Below are 20297 nucleotides of genomic sequence, written 5' to 3'. Positions count from 1 at the left end.
CAGCTTCTGGAGTGAGGAGATCATGCACAGCATATCTTCACAGCCTCTAGGTGTTTTGCTGCTGACATTCTGTTTCAGATGTGTCCAAACGTGGGTCACCTGCCTCCCTAAATCTCTGCTGTTCCCCCCCCAGCAAAATCAGGTGAGTGTACCTCTCGCATAAGCTGGCCTCTGTGATCCTCAACTCCTCTCACTCCTCCCCAAATTGTCACCGGATGACACACGTCTTGTCTATTTACTTTAAAGAAATGGACAGTGTCTTGTGTGCTACCCACTTCCCCAAATCTCTGCTGCTCCCTCAAGCAGAATCAAGTGAGGATGACTCTCCCACAAACTTCCCGCATGAATTCCTAGCTCAACCTACATTTCCTCCGAGGTGTCACCTGCTGGCAAGCGTCTCATTCACTTGCTGCAAGAGATACAGACTGACTGGTGTGTCATCCAACTCCCTGAATCTCAGCTGTTCCCCCTCAGAAAAATCAGCTGAGCATGCCTCTCCCACAAGGAGCTCTCATGGTTTTGTTGCTCCTCTTCCCAGATGTCATGTAATGGCACATGTCTCATCTACTCATTTCAAGGGTAGACACACAAGTGCACTGACTTGTGTGTCCCCCCACTTACCAGAGTCTCTGCTGCCCCCAGCAAATGGAGGTGAGAATGCCTCTCCTACAAGCTGCTCTTAGGGTTTCATGGATCCTCCTGCTCCGTATTCCAGGTGTCATCTAATGGCACTTCTGTCGTCCAATTGCTGCAAGCGACAGACACTGACTGGTGTGTCATTCGCCTCCCCACATTTCTGGTGATGACACTTTTGTTGTTCATCCACTCCAAATAATAGAACCTGTCACATTGCACTGAATAAGCAAAACTAATCCAAAATATCATTGTTAGACTGGATCCCAATCACTTACTAGCTCTCCCCACCCTTCCTCCTTTAACTATCCTAAATGCACTCCAGTTTCATTAGCCTTCCATAAATGTATCCAACCCATGCCTCCAGCAGCAACCTCCTGCCACTCTGGAAGCTGCCTCCTGAAAGAGATTGAACTTCAGGGGATATTTTTTAAACATTCAATCAAGATTCGTCCTTGAGGAATCGCCCATAATTCAGGTGATTCGGGTTTATTTCAGGAATGCTCGCCCACACCTAATAATAGGAAACCTCCATGCCATGACTTATGTATTGATTATTCCTAGTAGTTATAAAGCAAAGACACGTTTCTATTAATGGCAAAGAGGTGAGTGTTGTCCCTCATGTGTAGCCACTCCTCTTGTCTTTCTTTGGTCTTGCCTTTCATAGCCACATGCAATGCCGCTGAACACGTAATACTGCGGACAGTGGAGCTCGTTCGTTGAGAGGTGGGAATGCTGATTGTGTGTCCATTTCAAGTGATGTCTTTCTTTAACTTCCTCCCACAGTGTCAGTCTTGAGGGAGCTCTCCTTCACACCAGGAATAAAAAGAAGAAAAAAGATCGTGGTGGCATTTATTGGACAGCAAAGAGGGGATATTGGTGAACAAGGGATTATAAAAGGTTCACTTTTCTGAATGTTGTATCTTGCTGCTGCTGCTGACTTTCTAATGGGAATAATCAACATTCGATACGCCCCCGGGCTGTTGCGCTCTCTACAAATCCGAATAAAACAAAATAAATAGTATTCATAAAAGAAATGTGTGTAATTTTCTCTGGCAATCGGAGATGGAGGGAACTCATTCAATCGGATGTCTCCGCACATGAGTCAGTGGCCCTCATTACAACACCGGCACTAAACCATGGCGCTATTAGCACCATGGTTGATGCCGGGGTTGTAACGGGTCCGCCATGGTTCAATGGGGAATTACCACCCCATTCCAAGGTTGGTGGGGCGGTAATTCCCCATTGAACCATGGCCCTTCCCCATTCCCATTTTCGCCCCATAGGGCTCCATGGGAATGGGGAAGGCGCTAAGTACGGTACCGCAAATTGCGGTACCGTACTTAGCACCAAGGTCCCTTTGCGGGTCCCTACTTTAACGGCTGGTCTAGATCAGCAGTTCAGGTCGGGTCCCGCAAAGGGATCTCGTAGTAAGGCGCTAAGTGTTTAACGGCGCCGCAGCCTTTTACGGCGCCGTTAAACACTTAGCGCCAGGGTCCTAATGAGGCCCAGTGTCTGATTATTCACAGTTGTGCTATGTCATTTCCATGACTATGATTTGTCAGAGAACCAAATACATCAATTTTGCCAACTGGAGGTCTCCTAGAAGATTTATAGGGAAAATGAAAAGAAATAGCTGCTGCTAACCCCATATTATATAGTTTCCGATGTGTTTGGTATAATTCTTTTCGTAAATTGAATATAGCTTTTCCATCTTTTTGATTCACATTGAAAACATAGTTCAAGATACTCGTGTTTCCTCTGGAAATAATTACACAGTGGTGTAAATATGTAGAGTCCGGAGTAAAAAAACGCTCTTATACTGCGCATCACTGAGACAGGTCTGTCTACAACGACACAGATGGTGCGTGCAAGCATAAAGGGTTAAATGAAACTTCTTAAATCGTCTGTGTGTATTAAAAAAAGGCACGTTCACACACGGATATTGCTCATGCAGGAGACGTGTGTGAACAAACACAGGAATTCCTTCGCGCTTTTGCAATGTTTTCAAGATGTTACAATGTGACAAGAAATGCGTGCTTTAAGCAAATGGCGGCGAATAAATAATCTTACTTTTGAGTTGAGATTAAAACACACTTTTGAGAGCCTGGCTTCATTGCGAGCAACACGTCTGAGTGAAACGGATGTCTTGGACGTACATAACCAAGTTAGGATGGTTCAATTTCTTGTCACCCCGTGGTTTCAGGCTGGTTAACAGCATGGATACATTGAACAAGATCTACTCATAACAAATATCTCCCAGGCTGAGCATGCTGTATATTTGACCGTTGGAACCCATAATATATTGCTAGAGCAGAGCTATTAAAATGCATCTAGAGGGCCGTTTTAGGTGCAGTAAATCGTAATGTCTATACATGGGAGAATTGTTTTAATTAATGTTTTTTTATTGGGGCAGTTACTAAACTTCAAATTATGATTACAGAAATTGATGAAAATTGTGTGCCAGGAAACTTCTATGATGAGCAAGTGCCAGTAAATGTTTTATTTGTTTTAAGCAGAATGCTCTGAACATCCATCACCAAACAATTCCTGTCCCAACCCCTATTACACACAAACCAATCCCCCCACCCCCAACTGTTCAATTAGTTTTATTTTTCTGCACTTCCTGCCTCTCCGTCACTGGGCAATGCCTGCCCTGCTCACGCTGGGGTTGATAGTAAGGGGAGGTCCCCCAGAACTTGGACTGGTTCCCCTGGCACATCCAGATAATGATGAACAGCCATGAATGGGATGTCTGCTCTACCAGCACTTCCAATATAATTTCAATTGGCAACTTCTATTGTTAAGTAGCTGTGAGCTGTCAAGATGGTCATTATGACAAGCCTGAGAGTCTTCATTCCCAAGCTGGTTTTGTACAATTGTTCTGCTTTCTACTCTTCCTGGCAGTTTCCCACACTCTCCCTGTCAGCGTCCCCCATGGACCTGTCCTTGGAACAGACAGGCCTGGAAATCCTGTGCCCAATAACAGAAGAGTGAGTCATGGTAATTGGCAAAGACCTGTTTTTATTAACAATCAACATAAAACAGGGACAGTAAACACCACACGCCTCCACTCCATGCTCTCAAAGATTTTCACATGAAACAGCTTATATCCAAAAAATAAGTCAGAATTTGCATTCTCAAAAACCTACGGGAAGTGTTTTCATTGGATGCAGAACTTGGTTTGCCCCACCTCGGACCACCCATAAAGTAATAAGGTAGGAAATATATCATGGTAATAATAATGAATTGGGTCCTGCAACAGTTGCAAAGCAGCATTATCGGAGAGCAATGATTGGTTGGCGCTGGCTTCGCCAACCTTAGACATTAAGTAGGTCATCAGCACATGAGCAATAAATAGTGGTGGGTGAGAGACAACAAGGAGCCACTTCTTCAGATTAACTGAGATACAATCCCTGATTTCCTAGGCCACAAGCCAGGGCTTTTAACTTTGAACTTGTCCTTGTCCGGCATCTTCATTCTGAAAACTTTTAGGGAGTTGAGGCAGGTGCATATATGTGTCTGGTGCTATTGAAAGGACACTGTTCTTGAGTTATGAGTCACGTGTGAGGAGAACATGTTTTGAATATTTCTGCTCAGCTTTACCATGAATTTCGCTCCTATTAATATTGGTGCTATTACTCTCCTCAGCCTTTAGCGACTTAGTCGAGCCATACTTCACACACTTTTAGGCTTTTAAAAAGCTAGCACCTGACACTTAAAGGTTGTTTGTTCATTTACTTAATCTCAGAAAAATATGTCTATGCTTGGGAATTATTATCTTCTGTTCTACTTTATAGCTAGCCGACCCTCCCTTTTCTGCAATAACCTTCGAAGGGGGATGCCCAGCCCCTGTCTGGTCTGTGCTGGTTTGTGTTTCAGCTAAATCAGCAGACCAAATGTTTCTGCTGCTTTGAGGCGTCCTTGGATTTTCCATTCACTCTATCATGGCTGCACCATCCATTTTCACCAGAATGGCCACTCCTTACTGCTGCATTTCTTTGTTAAGCAAGCGTTATATTTATTCTTAAGCATTTTGATTGTCTTGCTGCTGCTTAAATTCGTTTTTAGATGTGTGCATAACCTGCTTTTCATGACAATGGGCCTCATTAGGACCCTGGCGGAGAGGGTATTACGCCAGCGTAGTGCATGGCGTACCTCTCCGCCATACTACGAGTTCCCGTAGCGCCATGGAGGTTTTCTCCGCCTGGTTTTACCAGCCGGAGAAAACCATGGCGCTACGGGACCTCGTTGTTAATTACGCCACCGTATTTTACGGTGGCGTAATTAACTCCTTCCCCACTCCCATTATACCCTATGGGGCAAAAATGGGAATGGGGAAGGGCAGAATGGGGATTGGGGATTTACCGCTCCGCCGAGGTCGGAATGGGGCGGTAAATCCGCCAACCCCCATGGCGCTATCGGCGGCTTTCCGCCATGCTTCGCGGTGCATTTAGCACCGCGAAATCCGCCTGGGTCGTAATGAGGCCCAATGCGTTGACAGGCCCACCTCCTCTGTATTCTGTCTAGTCTGCTACCTGTTCCCTCACACTCCCTCAGCTCCCATTGTCTCCCTGTGTTGTCATTCCCATCAGCCCTACACCCGCCACCCCCTTTTCTCTGCATATTCACTGTTTTTCTGTGCATATTACCTCCCCCCAGCTCCCAGTGTTTTCCGCCCAGTTGTGTGCCCTGTCCCCACTACCTACTACTCTCTTCGTGCCTCTGTGGCCTCACCCTGGTTAAGTGCACCTCACTCTCTGCAGTTTGCTATGGTGCTCTCTATCTCTCCTATCTTCTCAAATTGCTGTCCCCCCCTACCTACTACCCTCCCCATGCCTCTGTGGTCTCAGCCTGGTTAAGTGCACCTCACTCTCTGCAGTTTGCTAAGGTGCTCTCTATTCCTTCTATCTTCTTAAATTGCTTCTCTATCTCTTATACTTCACCCCTTACTAAGTCAGGCAGGAAGAAACACAAGAAGGACATACTGGGGTCTAACCCAGGCCTTCCGATTGCAGACACCTACGTCACTGCCTCTGCCAGAGAGACTCTCACTGACATCCTCTTTGTCATTCCCTCACCCGACATATGGACTCTCCATATGATCGCTCTTCTCTCTCCTTTCTCTTCTTCACCCATCAATGGTGGCACCTGCTGGAAGGCCCTTCTTGCCCTCTCCACCTCCAGGGTCATCTTCAATGTCTACCACAATGTTACCATCATGGTACAGGGTCCTCAACCCAACCTTCTACTCTTTGATATGTTCCTCCCTTGCCTTATCAATCTTCCTTCTGCACCAGCTCCTTCGGCATACCTGGCTCCCTTGCCAAATGTGCCCACCTTGGCTCCCTTGCCACCTCCTAGCCACCCTACTACCCTTGCCACAGCCTCCTTGTCCCACCCCCACTTTGCCATCAGCCTCATCTCCTTAGGTGAGCTTGCCACCGACTAACACCATATCTGGGACTCCCCTGCCCCCTGCGGCCCCTCCTGCACTGGCTCCCTTCTCAACCACTGCAGTCCTGGTGCCCTTGACAGCCTTGGCTCTTCTGCCCCTTCTACCTCTGTCCCTCAGGCACTCTCACCGCTTACGGGGGGACAACTGTCCCCTGCTCCCCCCGTAGGTCTATCACTGATGACAATTTGCTCCACACTGCCATGCTTAACACTCGCTCAGCTGTCAAACACTTGAACCCATAGGCCCTTCAAGAGAGGTGGCGCTCTATGGGATGGATGGGGATACAGATCTTACTTATCAGACCGATTAAGGAAGTTAGCAAAACTTTAGCTGTTTTATTAACAAGTATCTAAAACAGGGAGTACAACGGCATCAACGGACGCCGCACAAGCATTTTCAATGTTTCAAATGAAAAAACACATATTTATAGCAAATACTCGTCATACATGACGTCATACTATGTGGCAAAATAAACAAAAAACCTACGGGGGATTATGATAGGTTTAAGGGGAACATCTAAGTATACTTTCTATTGGCAAACAGGGGTGTGATTGGGTCTTTGGGTCTCTACAGTCAGGTGGACAGCTTTGCCCACCCTTAGTGCAAGTCATCTTCTGTGTCATAAAATATGCAACATTCCATTGGCCTTCAAACTATAGGGCGCTTTGCTACGTGGCCCTCTACAATTGGTTGGCATGCTTGTACCCTTCTGGAATATTCCACTCGCTAGCAGCATGCAAGCTGGTAATCCAAGTGCTGGTGGGTTGGACTTGACCACGCCTCCCCACCCAATTAGCCCAGCATCCATCAGCACTCCTACTGTCTGCCATTCAAATTAGTCTTTTGAACTCAGCCTTGCAAAGGATCACTGTGCCTGAGAATAAAAGGGAGTGTGAGCATGGTCTTATCTTCTGGTGTCGGTGAAACTCGCCCAAAGTCTATTTTCAACTTGACCCTGTGACAGGAGACCTTGGTTTGAGCTCCTTCTTCACATTTAACACTATTAAATTAATAAAACATGGGACTTCTAGTGTTTTTCCATTACACCTCAAAAGTAACTTGCCTCTCTTCTCACGTTCATTGTATCTTCTCGAAAAGATAACCAGTTTCTTGGCTGCACCAACCCTTGATACCGGGCCAGACAAACCTTCTCGAATTCTCCTTCAATGTCAGCTGTTTTCTTCTACTGCGCCACGCGTTCAGCCCTTCTGTTCACGGGGTCCTAGTTTGCTAAAATGCGTTGTGGAACATCCAGATTCTATACACACATGTATATATACTGGCGGCACCACCTGCAGTCTATTCACTACGTATAGCCAGCCTTATGATTACTTAGTCTACTTGCGTTTCAGCATCTGTACAATTATAAAATGGCTTGCATTTTCTTTAGTGCTCTCCGCACGTGCAATCTTCATTTCGCAGATGAAATGTTGCTCAATTCTTTGCTTTGCCATCAGATTATGTAAGGTCTATATACTCCCTTCATTGGCATCTCTTCTGGTTGCGTTATTCAGCTTCATGTGATGTCACCAGTCTTCTTTTTCATTCATCTTCACACTTCTTCCGGAACTTCCTTCAGAAGACTGTCATTTCTTCGCGGTACATCATATAGGGTTTTCTCAATGGATAAATTGTTTCAAGGACTCTTCTTGGTATAGGCACCCTCACTGGCGTTGCAAATGTCTCAATTTCTGGTCTCCAACATATAGGCAAAATGGATCTTGATGTTCTTGCCCTCACTGAAACGTGGTTCAAGGTAACTCTGTCACGAGTTTTGACACACTTCTCCCAGAAGGCTACAAAATACTCTCTGCCTAGACCAACCAGACCAGGTGGGGGAGTAGCAATGATTTTCTCTGAGTGGATCCCTGTGTCTGTCATTCCCACTCAGGCCTACTCATCCTTTGAGTGCCTGGTCTGCAGGCTCTCCCTCTTTCCTAGCTCTTCACTCCTGCTGGCCACCTTCTATTGACCACCTGGTCAGCCTTCCCTCTTCCTTTTGGAATTAGCTGACCTTGCCTCCTCTCTCCTTTCCTCATCCTCTCAACTATTCCTACTGGGTGACCTCAACATTCTTCTCGAACTCATCTGATTCCTCAGGACTTTTCCACAATCTTTGCGACTCCCTCTCTCTATTTCCATCTTACCCTCTGTCCCAATGCACACCACTGGTCACACCTTGGATGCTCTCATCTCAACTGACATTCCGCTTTTTATCCCTCTCACTACTTCTCTCTCCTGGAATGATCACACTCTCCTCTCTTGTCACTTGAAGCTCTTTCTCCTCTTAAATTGGTAAGCCCGGCACTGCCTCCCATTTACAAGGTCATCCGACCCATGAAAAGAGTGTCAGTAGCTGCCTTTGCCTCTACTTACTCAGCTCCTTTTACTCCTGCGGCTGACTCCCACCCTGACACAGCCTTCTGTAACTTTAACCTCTCAGTTTCCAACACTCTTGATATTCTTGCCCCTGTCAAGAGGGTACGACTGAAGCCTACCAAAAAGCGCAACTCTTGGTACGACTCCGAACTAGCTGCCTTAAAACTCTTGTGCAGGGCATTCAAATGGAAATGAGATTCCTCCGGCACACCCTCTGAGAAACTGGCCTGCTGCCTCTTTCAAAGGCAATATTTGTTCAAGCCCAGCATCCAATAACATGGCCAAACTTTCTGCAAGGAACTAGCCAATCCTACCGCAGCCTCCTACACCACTGCACCCACCCAAGGCCCTTTGCTCGGCCCTGGCTGCACACTGCATCTCAAAAACACAGGATATCCTATCCTCTCTCTTTTCCTCTCCACCTCATGCACCAACATCTCTTGTACCGTCCTTGACCACACCCTGCCCTCCCCTTCTCCTCTCTCTCCCCTGTCACACCTGAGGAGCTCACAAGACAAGTCTGGTCAGTGAAAGCCTTCTCCAAACAGGTGGACCCCTGTCCTTCCAAAACTATCAAGGACAACATTGACTCTCTCATCACAGCCGTGGCCCACCTCTGCAACCTCTCCTTTGCCACTGGAGTCTTCCCAACTTCTCTTAATCACTTCCTTGTGCACCCTCTCCTCAAGAAACATTCTGCTTACCCTTCCATTCCGGAAAACTATTGCCCAATCTCTATTACTCCTTTCCTGAGCAAACTTCTCGAGAAGTTGTCTATTTCTCAGCTTACCCCCCACACTGAATCTGTTGGTTGCTTACATGACCACCAGTCTGGCTTTAGAGCCTCCAGAGGCACAGAAACTGCTCTTATGAAAACCTGTGAAGATCTCCTCTCAAATCTTGATTCTAACTCTTCCTCTGTCCTCATTCTACTTGACCTTTCCTCCGCCTTCGATACAGTGAACCACAAGACACTGATCGCACGTCTCCATTGTACCCGGGCATCATGGATCAGTGCCCTGGCAAGGCTAACTTCCTTTCTCTTTGACTGCCCATCCGAGGTGGAATTGGCATCCTTTCTCTCCCCTATCAATCTCCATATGTGCATTGTCCCCCAGGGATCTAACCTACCCCCCTGTTTTTTCAATGGCTACATGGCCCCCCTGGCCCATATGATAGCCACCTTCACCTCCAAATTTCAGTATTACGTGGATGACACGCAGCTCTCCTTCATTCTACCCTTGGCCTCTTCCTCCTCCTCACTCATACCTGACGGTCTGTCCGCAGTTCAGTCGTGGTGTGCTGCAAACAACCTCTGTCACAATGCCATTAAGACAGAGATTGTCCTCATCGGGACCCCTGCTCCCACCTTCCCTCTTTCCCTCTGGCCATCTTCCCTTGTCCCTGAGCCTCAACCTAGCAATGAGGCAAAAAATCTTGCGGTCATCTTCAACTCTACTCTCTCCTTCTCGCCCTACATCACGGACAACTCTCAAAAGTCCCACTACCAACTGCACCTTATCAGAGGTATTCTACCTTTTCTGACTTTCCCCCAGAGGCTCATCATCCCCAGAGCCCTCGTCCTCTCTAGGCTGGACTACTGCAACAGCCTCTTTCTCAACCTGCCCTATTCTACTCTCCATCCTCTTCAACTCATCCAGAACAGAACTGCAAGACTTATCCTTGGTCTGAAGCCCAGGGACCAGATCTCTCTGGCTCTGAAATCCCTTCATTGGCTCCATGTGGCTGCAAGGATTAAGTTCAAGACCCATTGCATTGTCCATTAGGCTTTCTGGGGCCTGGGCCCACTCTATCTGCAACGCTTCTTCCTAAATACTCTCCTTCCCGAGCCCTCCGCTCCTCTTCTTCCATCTCTCTGCAGGTGAGCCGCTTCTCCAAGCAGAGACTTGAGGGGAGATCCTTATCCACTGCAGGTGCCTCCTTCTGAAACAGCCTTCATGCCTCACTTCATCTTGAGCCGGATCTCCTTAATTTCCGGAAACTCCTCAAGACTTTCCTCTTCGCCTCCTCCTCTCTCCCTCTCCCTTGCTAACCACCTCTTTCTGCTATCTCACTCTCTCTCCTCTACTTCTGCTCAGTCTCACTGACTGGCAGCCTGATGTACCATCAGAGCCTCATAGGTCCCAAGCTTTACTCGTCAGTCTCCTGCACTTGCCCCCAGGCCTTACACTGGCCGCAGCACTACTGCACTTCGGTTACGACACATGACAGTGGTATCTGTCTGCACTTAACCCATGTTATGACGGGACTGGTCACACTTGGACTCTTTTGCCCCCCACACTCTTCCTGTTCTGTTCACCTGCATGATCTGAATGTACCATGCCTAGTAAGATAATTTGTCTTGCTTCCCTATGTTTTCCCCTCCCATGCATGGTTGCGCTTCGAAACACTTGTGTCCGTTAGCCACTCTGGATCACAAAATTCCAAACACGAGGCCCTTTGGGCCTTACAATCTCAAAGCACAAAAGCCAGAGAAAATCTACCTGATATTGAATACTGGATGCCAGTGTGTTCACAAAGTGGGACAAATTGACCATCCGTCCCTTTAATTTGCTGTCAGTGGTTGTCCTGAAATACGCAGGGCTTTCGTTCTATTTTTGGTGCACGCAGAGAGCAAATGCTAATAGATGCTGCAGATCTTTTTTTAGTACAAGAAACCTGGTTCACTAAATCTATTTACATCAATGGTTTTCAAATTTTGACAAAAAATGCAATCCCTTCAGTGAAAGGGCACGCTAGCGGTGGCTTAGCTATAGGTGCTAAAGCACACTTAAATTTACAGTCGTTCCCATACCTGATCAATTCTCCTTATGTGATGTTGGGAATTCTACAATGCCCTTCCCCTAAATCACAGAGTGATCATTAATGTATACCATCTGCCAGGTGGCTCTCAGACGCATTCTATCCAGAGCATTTTGTCTTACTACATCACCTTTTAGCTTGAAAGATCCCCTGCTGACTACATCTTGATAGCAGGAGATTTTAATAAAAGGGATCTGCACATAGTCACTGGATATGGCCCTACTGGCCCAAACTCTTGGAAAAAACGAATGGATTTCTTTGATTAGAAATTTCATAACTATCACCTTATTAATGCTCTCATGTCTCATTTTGCTTGATCAAATGGTACTGCAGAATCTCACATTGATTATGTCCTTGCCAGTTCCACTTTGTGCACTCAGTGCAGCCATATCACAATCAATCACAATAAGCTAAGTGATCATGGCGTGCTATATTGGAAAATGCTAATGAAAAATCTTTCTTTGCCTATCCAAAAGAAATCTATACTGAACGCTAACTATCAGGGTAATCGCCTTCATTGGTCAGACAACAATATCAAATACTTTAACAAAACTTTGTACCAAGACCTACGTGGGGTCACAGCAGTTTTCATACCGGCCGACTGGGAAATGGAATTTTTTTTTGCTGTTAAGGCACAACCAATGCCAAAAAAGAAGTGGAAAAAAAGTAATAATAACATCATTAATAATCCTGCTCCCTTCAACTACATAATTGACTGGAAAAGAAGATTATACCATAAGGAGCGTGCAGCTGTTAGATCCAATTATTTGCTAACTAATCAAGAAAGACAAAAAATTCTTATAAATGTAACAACAAAATACAAAAATTGGTTAAAACATCATATGAGCTAATAGGCAGATGTTGTTCCATTGGCAAAAACACATAATGTAAGTAAGTTTTGGCAGCATTACAATGAATTTCATAAGTCCTTCTCCCCACATGAATTAAATACTATATCTCAGGAGGCTTGGCTGTACATCCAGGATTTCTACTACATTTCATCTACAACCCCTTCTGATCCCTTGCTTATGCAATATAGAGCTTTAGTGGCTATTACAACATTGCCACAGACCCTTTCTAATTTAGATTTTGAAGAGGATAAATTAACAATGCTGATTTGTAAGTCAAAGGCATCACGGGCCCCTGGCACTGATGGAATTCCTAATTTGGTCTTCAAAGAAAACCCAGTTTCATTGGCAAAGATATTAAAAGTTATTTTTTCTCACGTTGCCCAGATCAGCCGTATCCCAGAAAGTTAGCAGAAATCCATGTTGGTCCCTATTTTCAAAAAAGGCAATAGACTGGAGCCATCAAATTATCGCATTATGGCGATGATGGACTCTAGCCAAAAGCTTTTTGCCAACATAATACTTGAAAAACTTACCTTTTGGCTAGAGGACAAAGATATTCTTAGTCCTTTCCAAATGGGATTTAGAAAGACCTTCAAAACTATAACCAATATTACCACACTACGGTTCCTTCAATCTACTGGTGGAGATGGTAGGGCATATGGTTTGTTCTGTTAGCACGTGACATCCCTAAGGCCTTTGACCCGGTATCCAGAACTAAGCTTTGCGCAAAATTGGAAAAATGGGGAATTGACCCTCTGCTATTGTATTTTATACAGTCTTTATGTGCTAACACCTTAATCTCTCTATGCCTCAACTCCCGTGGAATCTTGTTAGGACACCGACTAGGGCACCTACCTGTCGGGGGAGACCGGGGGAATCCACACGTCGAGTCCGGTCCTGGCGACTCTATCCCCATTTCCGGTGGTGCGGTCTGCGCTCTATGTTGTCTTCCATTTCCAGGGGCAACATAGTTGTTGGTTCACGCTTGCATGCGGGCCGCGCTCTGCCCTTCGTGCATGTGCAGCGGGCAGCGGTGCGCCGGCTTGCTTGTCAAGCCTCATTTTCGCGCCCGCTTGCCGGCACAGATTGGTTGCCCTTCGCGCATGCGCATTGGTCGGCAGCGCGTCAGCTTGCTAATCAAGCCTCGTTTCCGCGCACGCTCGCCAATGCTGATTGGGTAGGAGCGTGTTGCGTTCCCGGTCTCGTTATCCTGCTGACACCCTTATCAAGCATGCTGATTGGGAATTAGTTGCGTCTCAACGCGGCTTGGTTCTTGTTCCATCCGCTTCGCTCCTGACTCTGTTTGTTACCAGTACCTTGTCCCTTGTGCCTTTCCTGTTCCTTGCTACCTTGTTGGTATCCCTTGGGCTCCCTTCATTTTGGGTACTGAGGTCCTAGAATTCCCCTTGGGTTCCCTGTAGTTGGGGTTCCTTCCTTCTCTGTCCCTGGCTTCCCTTGGTCCCTGCTCTCTTTTCCTTTGTTCTGGGTCTCCTTCTCCCCTCTTGTTCCTGGGCCTTCTCAATGCCATTGTACTCCTTTTTCCAGATAGGAGACCCTTTGTCTGACCTAGTGTGCCTCTGCCTCCAGCCGGGGTACTTGCTCTTGTGGACTGCTACCATCCTCCTCGGCTCTACAAGAAGCTACCATCTTCATCCAGTTCATCACATCAGTTGGAAGACGGCCTTCCCTGCCAGTGCCTGCACTGTCCTGGTGCCATGTAACACAGGGAAGTGCCCACCCGTGGCGTCAGGAGCTGGTTCCCCTGCATTTGGAGCGACCACTATCTGGTATCTGCCAATCTAAAACTGCCTATTTACGTACACCAGCACAATCCCCATATCCAAGTAGTTAATAGAAACTTCAAAAATCTAAACAGGGCACAGATTAAGTCATGCGCTGATGAAATACTGTGTTCCTTTCAGGATCTCGACTCATGCGCAATCCTCTTAGACAAATACAATAAGCACGTTCTTGAGCTGGTGGAGGCAGAGGCCCCTCTCAAATCTAAATTAGCCAGAAAAAACAACAACTGCCAAAAATGGTTTACTAAGGAGCTCCACACTTTAAAAAAGGAAAAACGTACACTGGAGAGGAAATGGATCCTAGAAAAATCAGTGGATAGCAAAAATAATTGGAAAACAAAGGACAAGGAATATAGAGACAAAATAAAGTCAGCCAAGGCTAACTTCTTTAATTCAGAGATAGAATTTGCTGACAACAAGACTAGTAAACTTTTCGACATACTAAAGAGCATTGAAAAACCTGCTAGTCTCACACCCCCGTTTACGCCCACAGAGGAGGATTGTAATATTGTCTCTAAGGCTTTTCAAGCTAAAACTGATAAAGCACGACAAAACATTATCAAGGCTAGAACCTCTGTGAACCAGGAGATACAATCTATAGAAGCAGAGATAACCACAAGAGAACAGACTTTCAAATTTGACCCCATCACTGTAGCAGATTTGTTAGAGGTACTGAACAATATGAAACCCACCACCTGTGCAGAAAATATTCTACCACCTAGCATTATTCTGCAACATAAAGACATTTTTGCCCCCATTCTCCTGAGAATAGTGAATGCCTCGTTCCAGGAGGGTGTAGTGCCAAAGGAACTTAAGAAGGTCACCATCACCCCTCTTGTCAAAAAAGCCGGCCTGGATCCAAAGGACCCTGCTAACCTGCGCCCAATTACAAATTCCAACTTTGTTCTTAAATTACTGGACAAGGTCGCAACGCAGCAACTACAGAAATTTGTAGAGAATCAGGAAGCCTTGCACCAGCAACAATCTGGCTTCAGAGCATCTCATAGCACTGAAACAGCCATGCTGGACCTACAGAATCAGATGTTGAGGTTGCTTGACAAAAATAAGTTAGGGATGCTGATGCTTCTTGATTTAAGCGCTGCCTTCGATCTGGTAGATCATCAACTCCTCATCAAGGCACTCATTGAGAACGTGGGCTGCTCCGAAGGAGCTATTGACTGGTTATTGTCATTTCTATCGAACCGCCAAGCCAGAGTCCACTGGGGCAGCAACTTTTCTGATCCCTGCGATATCCTCTTCGGAGTGCCCCAAGGGGCCAGCTTGTCACCAATGCTGTTCAACATATACATGCGCACTTTGTGCAGCATACTGGTGAATGCAGGCGTGTCGTTTACGAATTACGCAGATGACACTCAACTTATTTTGGAACTGGGGGGCAGCCAGCACGCCGCTGACAGCGAAGTGATTGCAAGGGTTTATAAGACAATAGACGATTGGATGCAGGCTAACTGGATGTGCCTGAATGATTCAAAAACCGAACTGATGCTGTTTGGTTCCAGTCGTCAGTTGGCTAATCTAGGGGCAGAGTACAAATCCTTCCAAATTAAGGAAGCCATCATCTCGGTGGCCCCTAAAGTGAAAACCTTGGGCATGATGGTTAACTCTGCGGTAGATTCTCATGCCCAGACCAGCTATCTCCAAAAAAACACGGCTTATTATCTCAGGCTAATGAGATATATCAAGCCCTTCCTAAATGAATGTAACCTGGCGACCATTGCCAGAGCTATTATTTTATCACGGCTCGACTATGGCAATGCACTGCTGTTAGGGGCCTCGTCTAAGGACTTAGCGAGATGTCAGGTGATCCAGAACAGTGCGGTTAGGCTAGTAAAAAATCTGAAGAAGAAAGATCATGTCACCCCCGATAGGATTTCCCTTCATTGGCTAAGAGTAGAGGAACGTAAAAAAGTTTAAGGCTCTTTCTTTGGTCCACAAGTGCCTATATGGTAAAGCACCAGAGTATTTGAAAAACAGCCTAGTCCTCTACACACCCAGGAGAAGACTACGATCGGAAGGAAAGTGCCTCATGGTCGTACCCAATTTCAAGCTGAAATCGGGGTTGGGTAGATCTTTTCTGGTACTGGCACCTAAATTGTGGAACAGCCTTCCCGATTCACTGAGGTCAGAAGCAAACCACCTTGTTTTTAGGAAACGGATGAAGACACTCCTTTTCAGATAAGATCTCTAACGCTAGTGGCTGTCAGGTCTTCCATGCCAACTGTTTCGCGTCTCTTTATGCCTGCTTTCTTCTCGTCTATGTTGTATTGTTCAAGCGCCCTGATGCCCTCGGGCTACCGGCGCTATATAAAAATATATACATACATACATACATACATACACCCTGTGCAATTAGGGTGTAGGTGGGGCTGGTTCTTTGCGCTACCTTTCACCGTGCCATCACAGCGCCAACAACCGACAGGACATACTGGCTGCACCTCAACGAACACCTCCTGGAAGCGGAGGTATGCAGCGGCCTCGGGATGCACATCTTAACATAATGAGACGCCTTACCACCAGTTCCGATTCCGAGATGGATGACGCCCAGGAACTCCGAGAGGAAATCAGGTCTATGCGGTCTGAGATGGCCGTTCTGCATCAGGAAAACATCGCCCTGTGTCAGATGGTGGTTCAGGGAGCTGGTCCTGGTCCCCAGGCTGAGACCTCAATGGCTCACACAGTTCCTTTAAAGTTTAACGGATACCCCAGACGAGTGGCCGAGTTTTGTAATCACTGTAAGATCCATTTCTTATATCGACCCTCGCATTTTAGTCAAGACAAAGGTAAGATAGGTTACATCCTGGGAAACCTAACTGGAAACGCCCTTGCAGCTAGTAGCCCCATTCTCAACGACTTCAGGGCCTTCGAGAAGGCCTTCTTGGACGTTTTTCCATCACCCAATCTGGCCTCAACTGCACAGAACATGTTGATGGACATTAAACGAGGATCAAGTGACATCATAGCCTACATCAGTCGATTTTGCCAGTTGGCCACCGATTCGCAATGGCCAGAAATAACCCAGAAGACCCTGTTTCGTCGGGGATTGAGGGAAGAGTACAGGATGAACTGCTACATATACCTGAACAAGAGTCGTTGCAAGCTCTCCAGGAACAGGTGCTTTGGATTGATCACCGGCTGGCAGAACGACGAGGTGAGAGGCATCGGTTGGAACAAGCTTTCCCAAGGTCACTGCCTGTGCCGGCAGGAGCAACGGGAACTGCCGAGACCAGGTCAGAACCGATGCAGTTAGGTTCAGTAAGAGGACATTTAACTGAAGCCGAGAAGAAACGTCGAAGGGACCTGCAGTTGTGTCTGTATCGCGAAGCTGCTGGTCATTATTTGTGCACTTGTCCCTTGCGTCCACCAAGGAAGACGGAAAACTAAAGGGCCTGTCATATGTGGGGAAGGCAACGACGGGCCCTTCATCTCTATCAGTCCTTCCAGGTTCTCTGCAACCCATGCAACCTGTGGTCCTCATGGTTTTGAAGATTGGCGTATCTTGGCTGAACAAATCGGCCGAAGCATATGGTCTTGTGGAATGCAGAGCTTCCGGCAAATATTTGGATGCAGACTTTGCCACCACAAATGGCATTCCCCTTCTTGCTAAGGATCATACAACTTTAGTGGAAGTCATTGATGGAACCCCATTGGCTTCCAGTCCGATACAGCAACACACCGGGGCACTCCAGCTTCAGATCAACGGTCATCTAGAGACGATATCCTTGGATGTGATCAAGTCACCTGCCTATCCGATTGTGCTTGGGCTTCCCTGGCTACTGCACCACAATCCCAACATCGACTGAGGAACCCGTACATTGACATTCAATTCTGACCGCCGTGTCAAGGAGTGTTGTTCCGACAGAGCTGTTCCCACTACTCACATGGCTATGATGAATACAGAGGGCGACAGGGTCCCTAGGCTTTGCTCCTTGCAGGTAGTTCCATCTGAATATGCCGAGTACCAAGGTGTCTTTTCTGAACCCAGAGACATACCTCTGCCTCCTCACAGGGCTTTTGATAGCTCCATCAAACTGATACCAAATGCTGTGATTCCTCACGGGAAGGTGTACTCCTTGTCCCCCAACAAAAGAGTAACACTTCAAGAATATCTGGAGGAGTGTTTACGGAAAGGATACATCACTCCTTCCAAGTCCCCAGCAGGATTCCCACTGTTCTTTGTAAAGAAGAAGGAGGCCGATGCATCCAATTTTGCTGTAGGTGCAGTTCTCCTACAGAATGACAAAGTATCCGAAACAGAATTCCCTATGGCCTATTACTCCCGGAAACTGACACCAAGGGAACGCAACTATGTGGTCATTGAGAAGGAACTCCTAGCCATAAAAACAGCCTTCGAGGAATGGCGGTATCACTTGTTGGGGGGACGCTTCCCTGTGGAGGTCCGTACCGACCATCGTAACCTGCAATATTTGCGCTCCCTTCAATGTCGTACTTCTCGTCAAGCCAGATGGGCTTTTTTTTCTCCCACTATGATTTCGTCATTACCTATATACCCAGAACCAGAAAGCAGATGCACTCTCCCGTTCCTTGGAAGACAACGTCGAACAAGACAACCAGGACCAGCCTTTGGTCACCCCAAAACACTTTTTGCTGCATCTCACACCTTTTCTGCGCTTAGTCACCCAAGATACATCGACCGATCCTGACCAGTTGGCTTTGATGAAGCGGTCTCAAGTCAACGAGAAGAACGGCCTATTATTCTTTGGCAACAGACTGTACATCCCCACAGGCCACCTTCGGGCTGCGATACTACAAAGTTGTCATGACTCCAAGATCCGGGGTCACCGTGGCATCCGGACTACCCAAGAATTAGTCTCCAGGCAATTCTGGTGGCCAGGATGGGCAGGCCAATGCAAGCAGTACGTGGAGAGTTGGCCCGTTTGTGCCCAAGCCAAGATAACTCGAAAGAAGCCTTTGGGACTATTACAACCCACAGAGACACCACCTTATCCCTGGCATACCATTGCCACGGATTTTATTGTTGGCCTCCCATTATCCGAGGGCCAGACCTGCATTATGGTGGTCATCGACTAATTCAGCAAGATGGCTCATTTCGTCCCCTTCTCTAGGATCCCCACAGCAGTTCAGACAGCACAAGCATTCTTCCACGGGATCTACCGTCTGCATGGACTTCCTGAGAAGATTATATCCGATCGTGGATCCCAGTTCGTTTCATCCTTTTGGAGCCAGCTTTGTCGTCATCTTGATGTACATCGAGCCCTCAGTTCGGGCTATCATCCTCAGACCAATGGCCAGACTGAGCGAACGAATCAGACATTGGAACACTACCTGCGTTGCTACACCAATGCCACACAAACCAACTGGGCAGCCCATTTGGATCTGGCTGAAGTGGCATACAACAATGCGGTACACACAGCCACCTCGCTTAGTCCCTATCAGAGTGCCTCTGGTCTTCATCCTAAACTCCTGCCGTTTCATCCTGTACAACCCAGTACCATGCCTTCTGCAGACCATCTTGTGAACAAGATCCAGGAACTACATGCTTTAGCTGCAAGTACCCTAGCTGAGGCTCGTGAGCGCATGAGAGCACAGGCAGACAAATGGCGGTGGAGGTATGAAGCTGCCCTACAAGTCGGGGATCTGGTATGGCTTTCCTCCAAGAACCTCCCTGTTCGTAATTTGCCCTCCAAGCTGGCTCCATGTTATTTTGGGCCCTTTCGGATATCAAAACGGATATCTCCTGTGCTGTTTCGGTTGCAGCTGCCCCAGTCTTGGCGGGTTCACCCTGTTTTCCACATCTCCTTGTTGAAACCATTCCTATCTGATCCCTATGGGCGCTCTAGTTCTCGTCCCTTGGCCATAGACGTGGAGGGCACACCCGAATTTGAAGTTTAGGAGAAATGTGATTCACGGATCCGTCGGGGGGGTGCTCCAGTATTTAGTAGACTGGAAAGGTTATCCTGCCTGCGATTGCACCTGGGAACCTCGGGGTAATGTGCACGCACCCCATCTGGTTTGTGACTTCTTTCTCCGTCATCCTTGAAAGCCCGGGGCCCCTGGCCTTTCTGGGAGGGGGCATAGTGTTAGGACACCCGCTAGGGCACCTACCTGTCGGGGGAGACTGGGGGGATCCACACATCGAGTCCGGTCCTGGAGACTCTATCCCCATTTCCAGTGGTGGGGTCCGCGCTCTATGTTGTATTCCATTGTCAGGGGCAACGTAGTTGTTGGCTCATGCTTGAATGCGGGCCGCGCTCTGCCCTTCGCGCATGTGCAGCGGGCACCGGCGTGTTGGCTTGCTTGTCAAGCCTCGTTTTCGCGCCCGCTCGCCGGCACAGATTGGTTGCCCTTTGA

This window comes from Ambystoma mexicanum, chromosome 4p, assembly GCF_040938575.1.
Source record: "Ambystoma mexicanum isolate Mex_15411 chromosome 4p, UKY_AmexF1_1, whole genome shotgun sequence".
Lineage (NCBI taxonomy): Eukaryota > Metazoa > Chordata > Amphibia > Caudata > Ambystomatidae > Ambystoma > Ambystoma mexicanum.
This window is presented reverse-complemented; position numbering follows the sequence as displayed.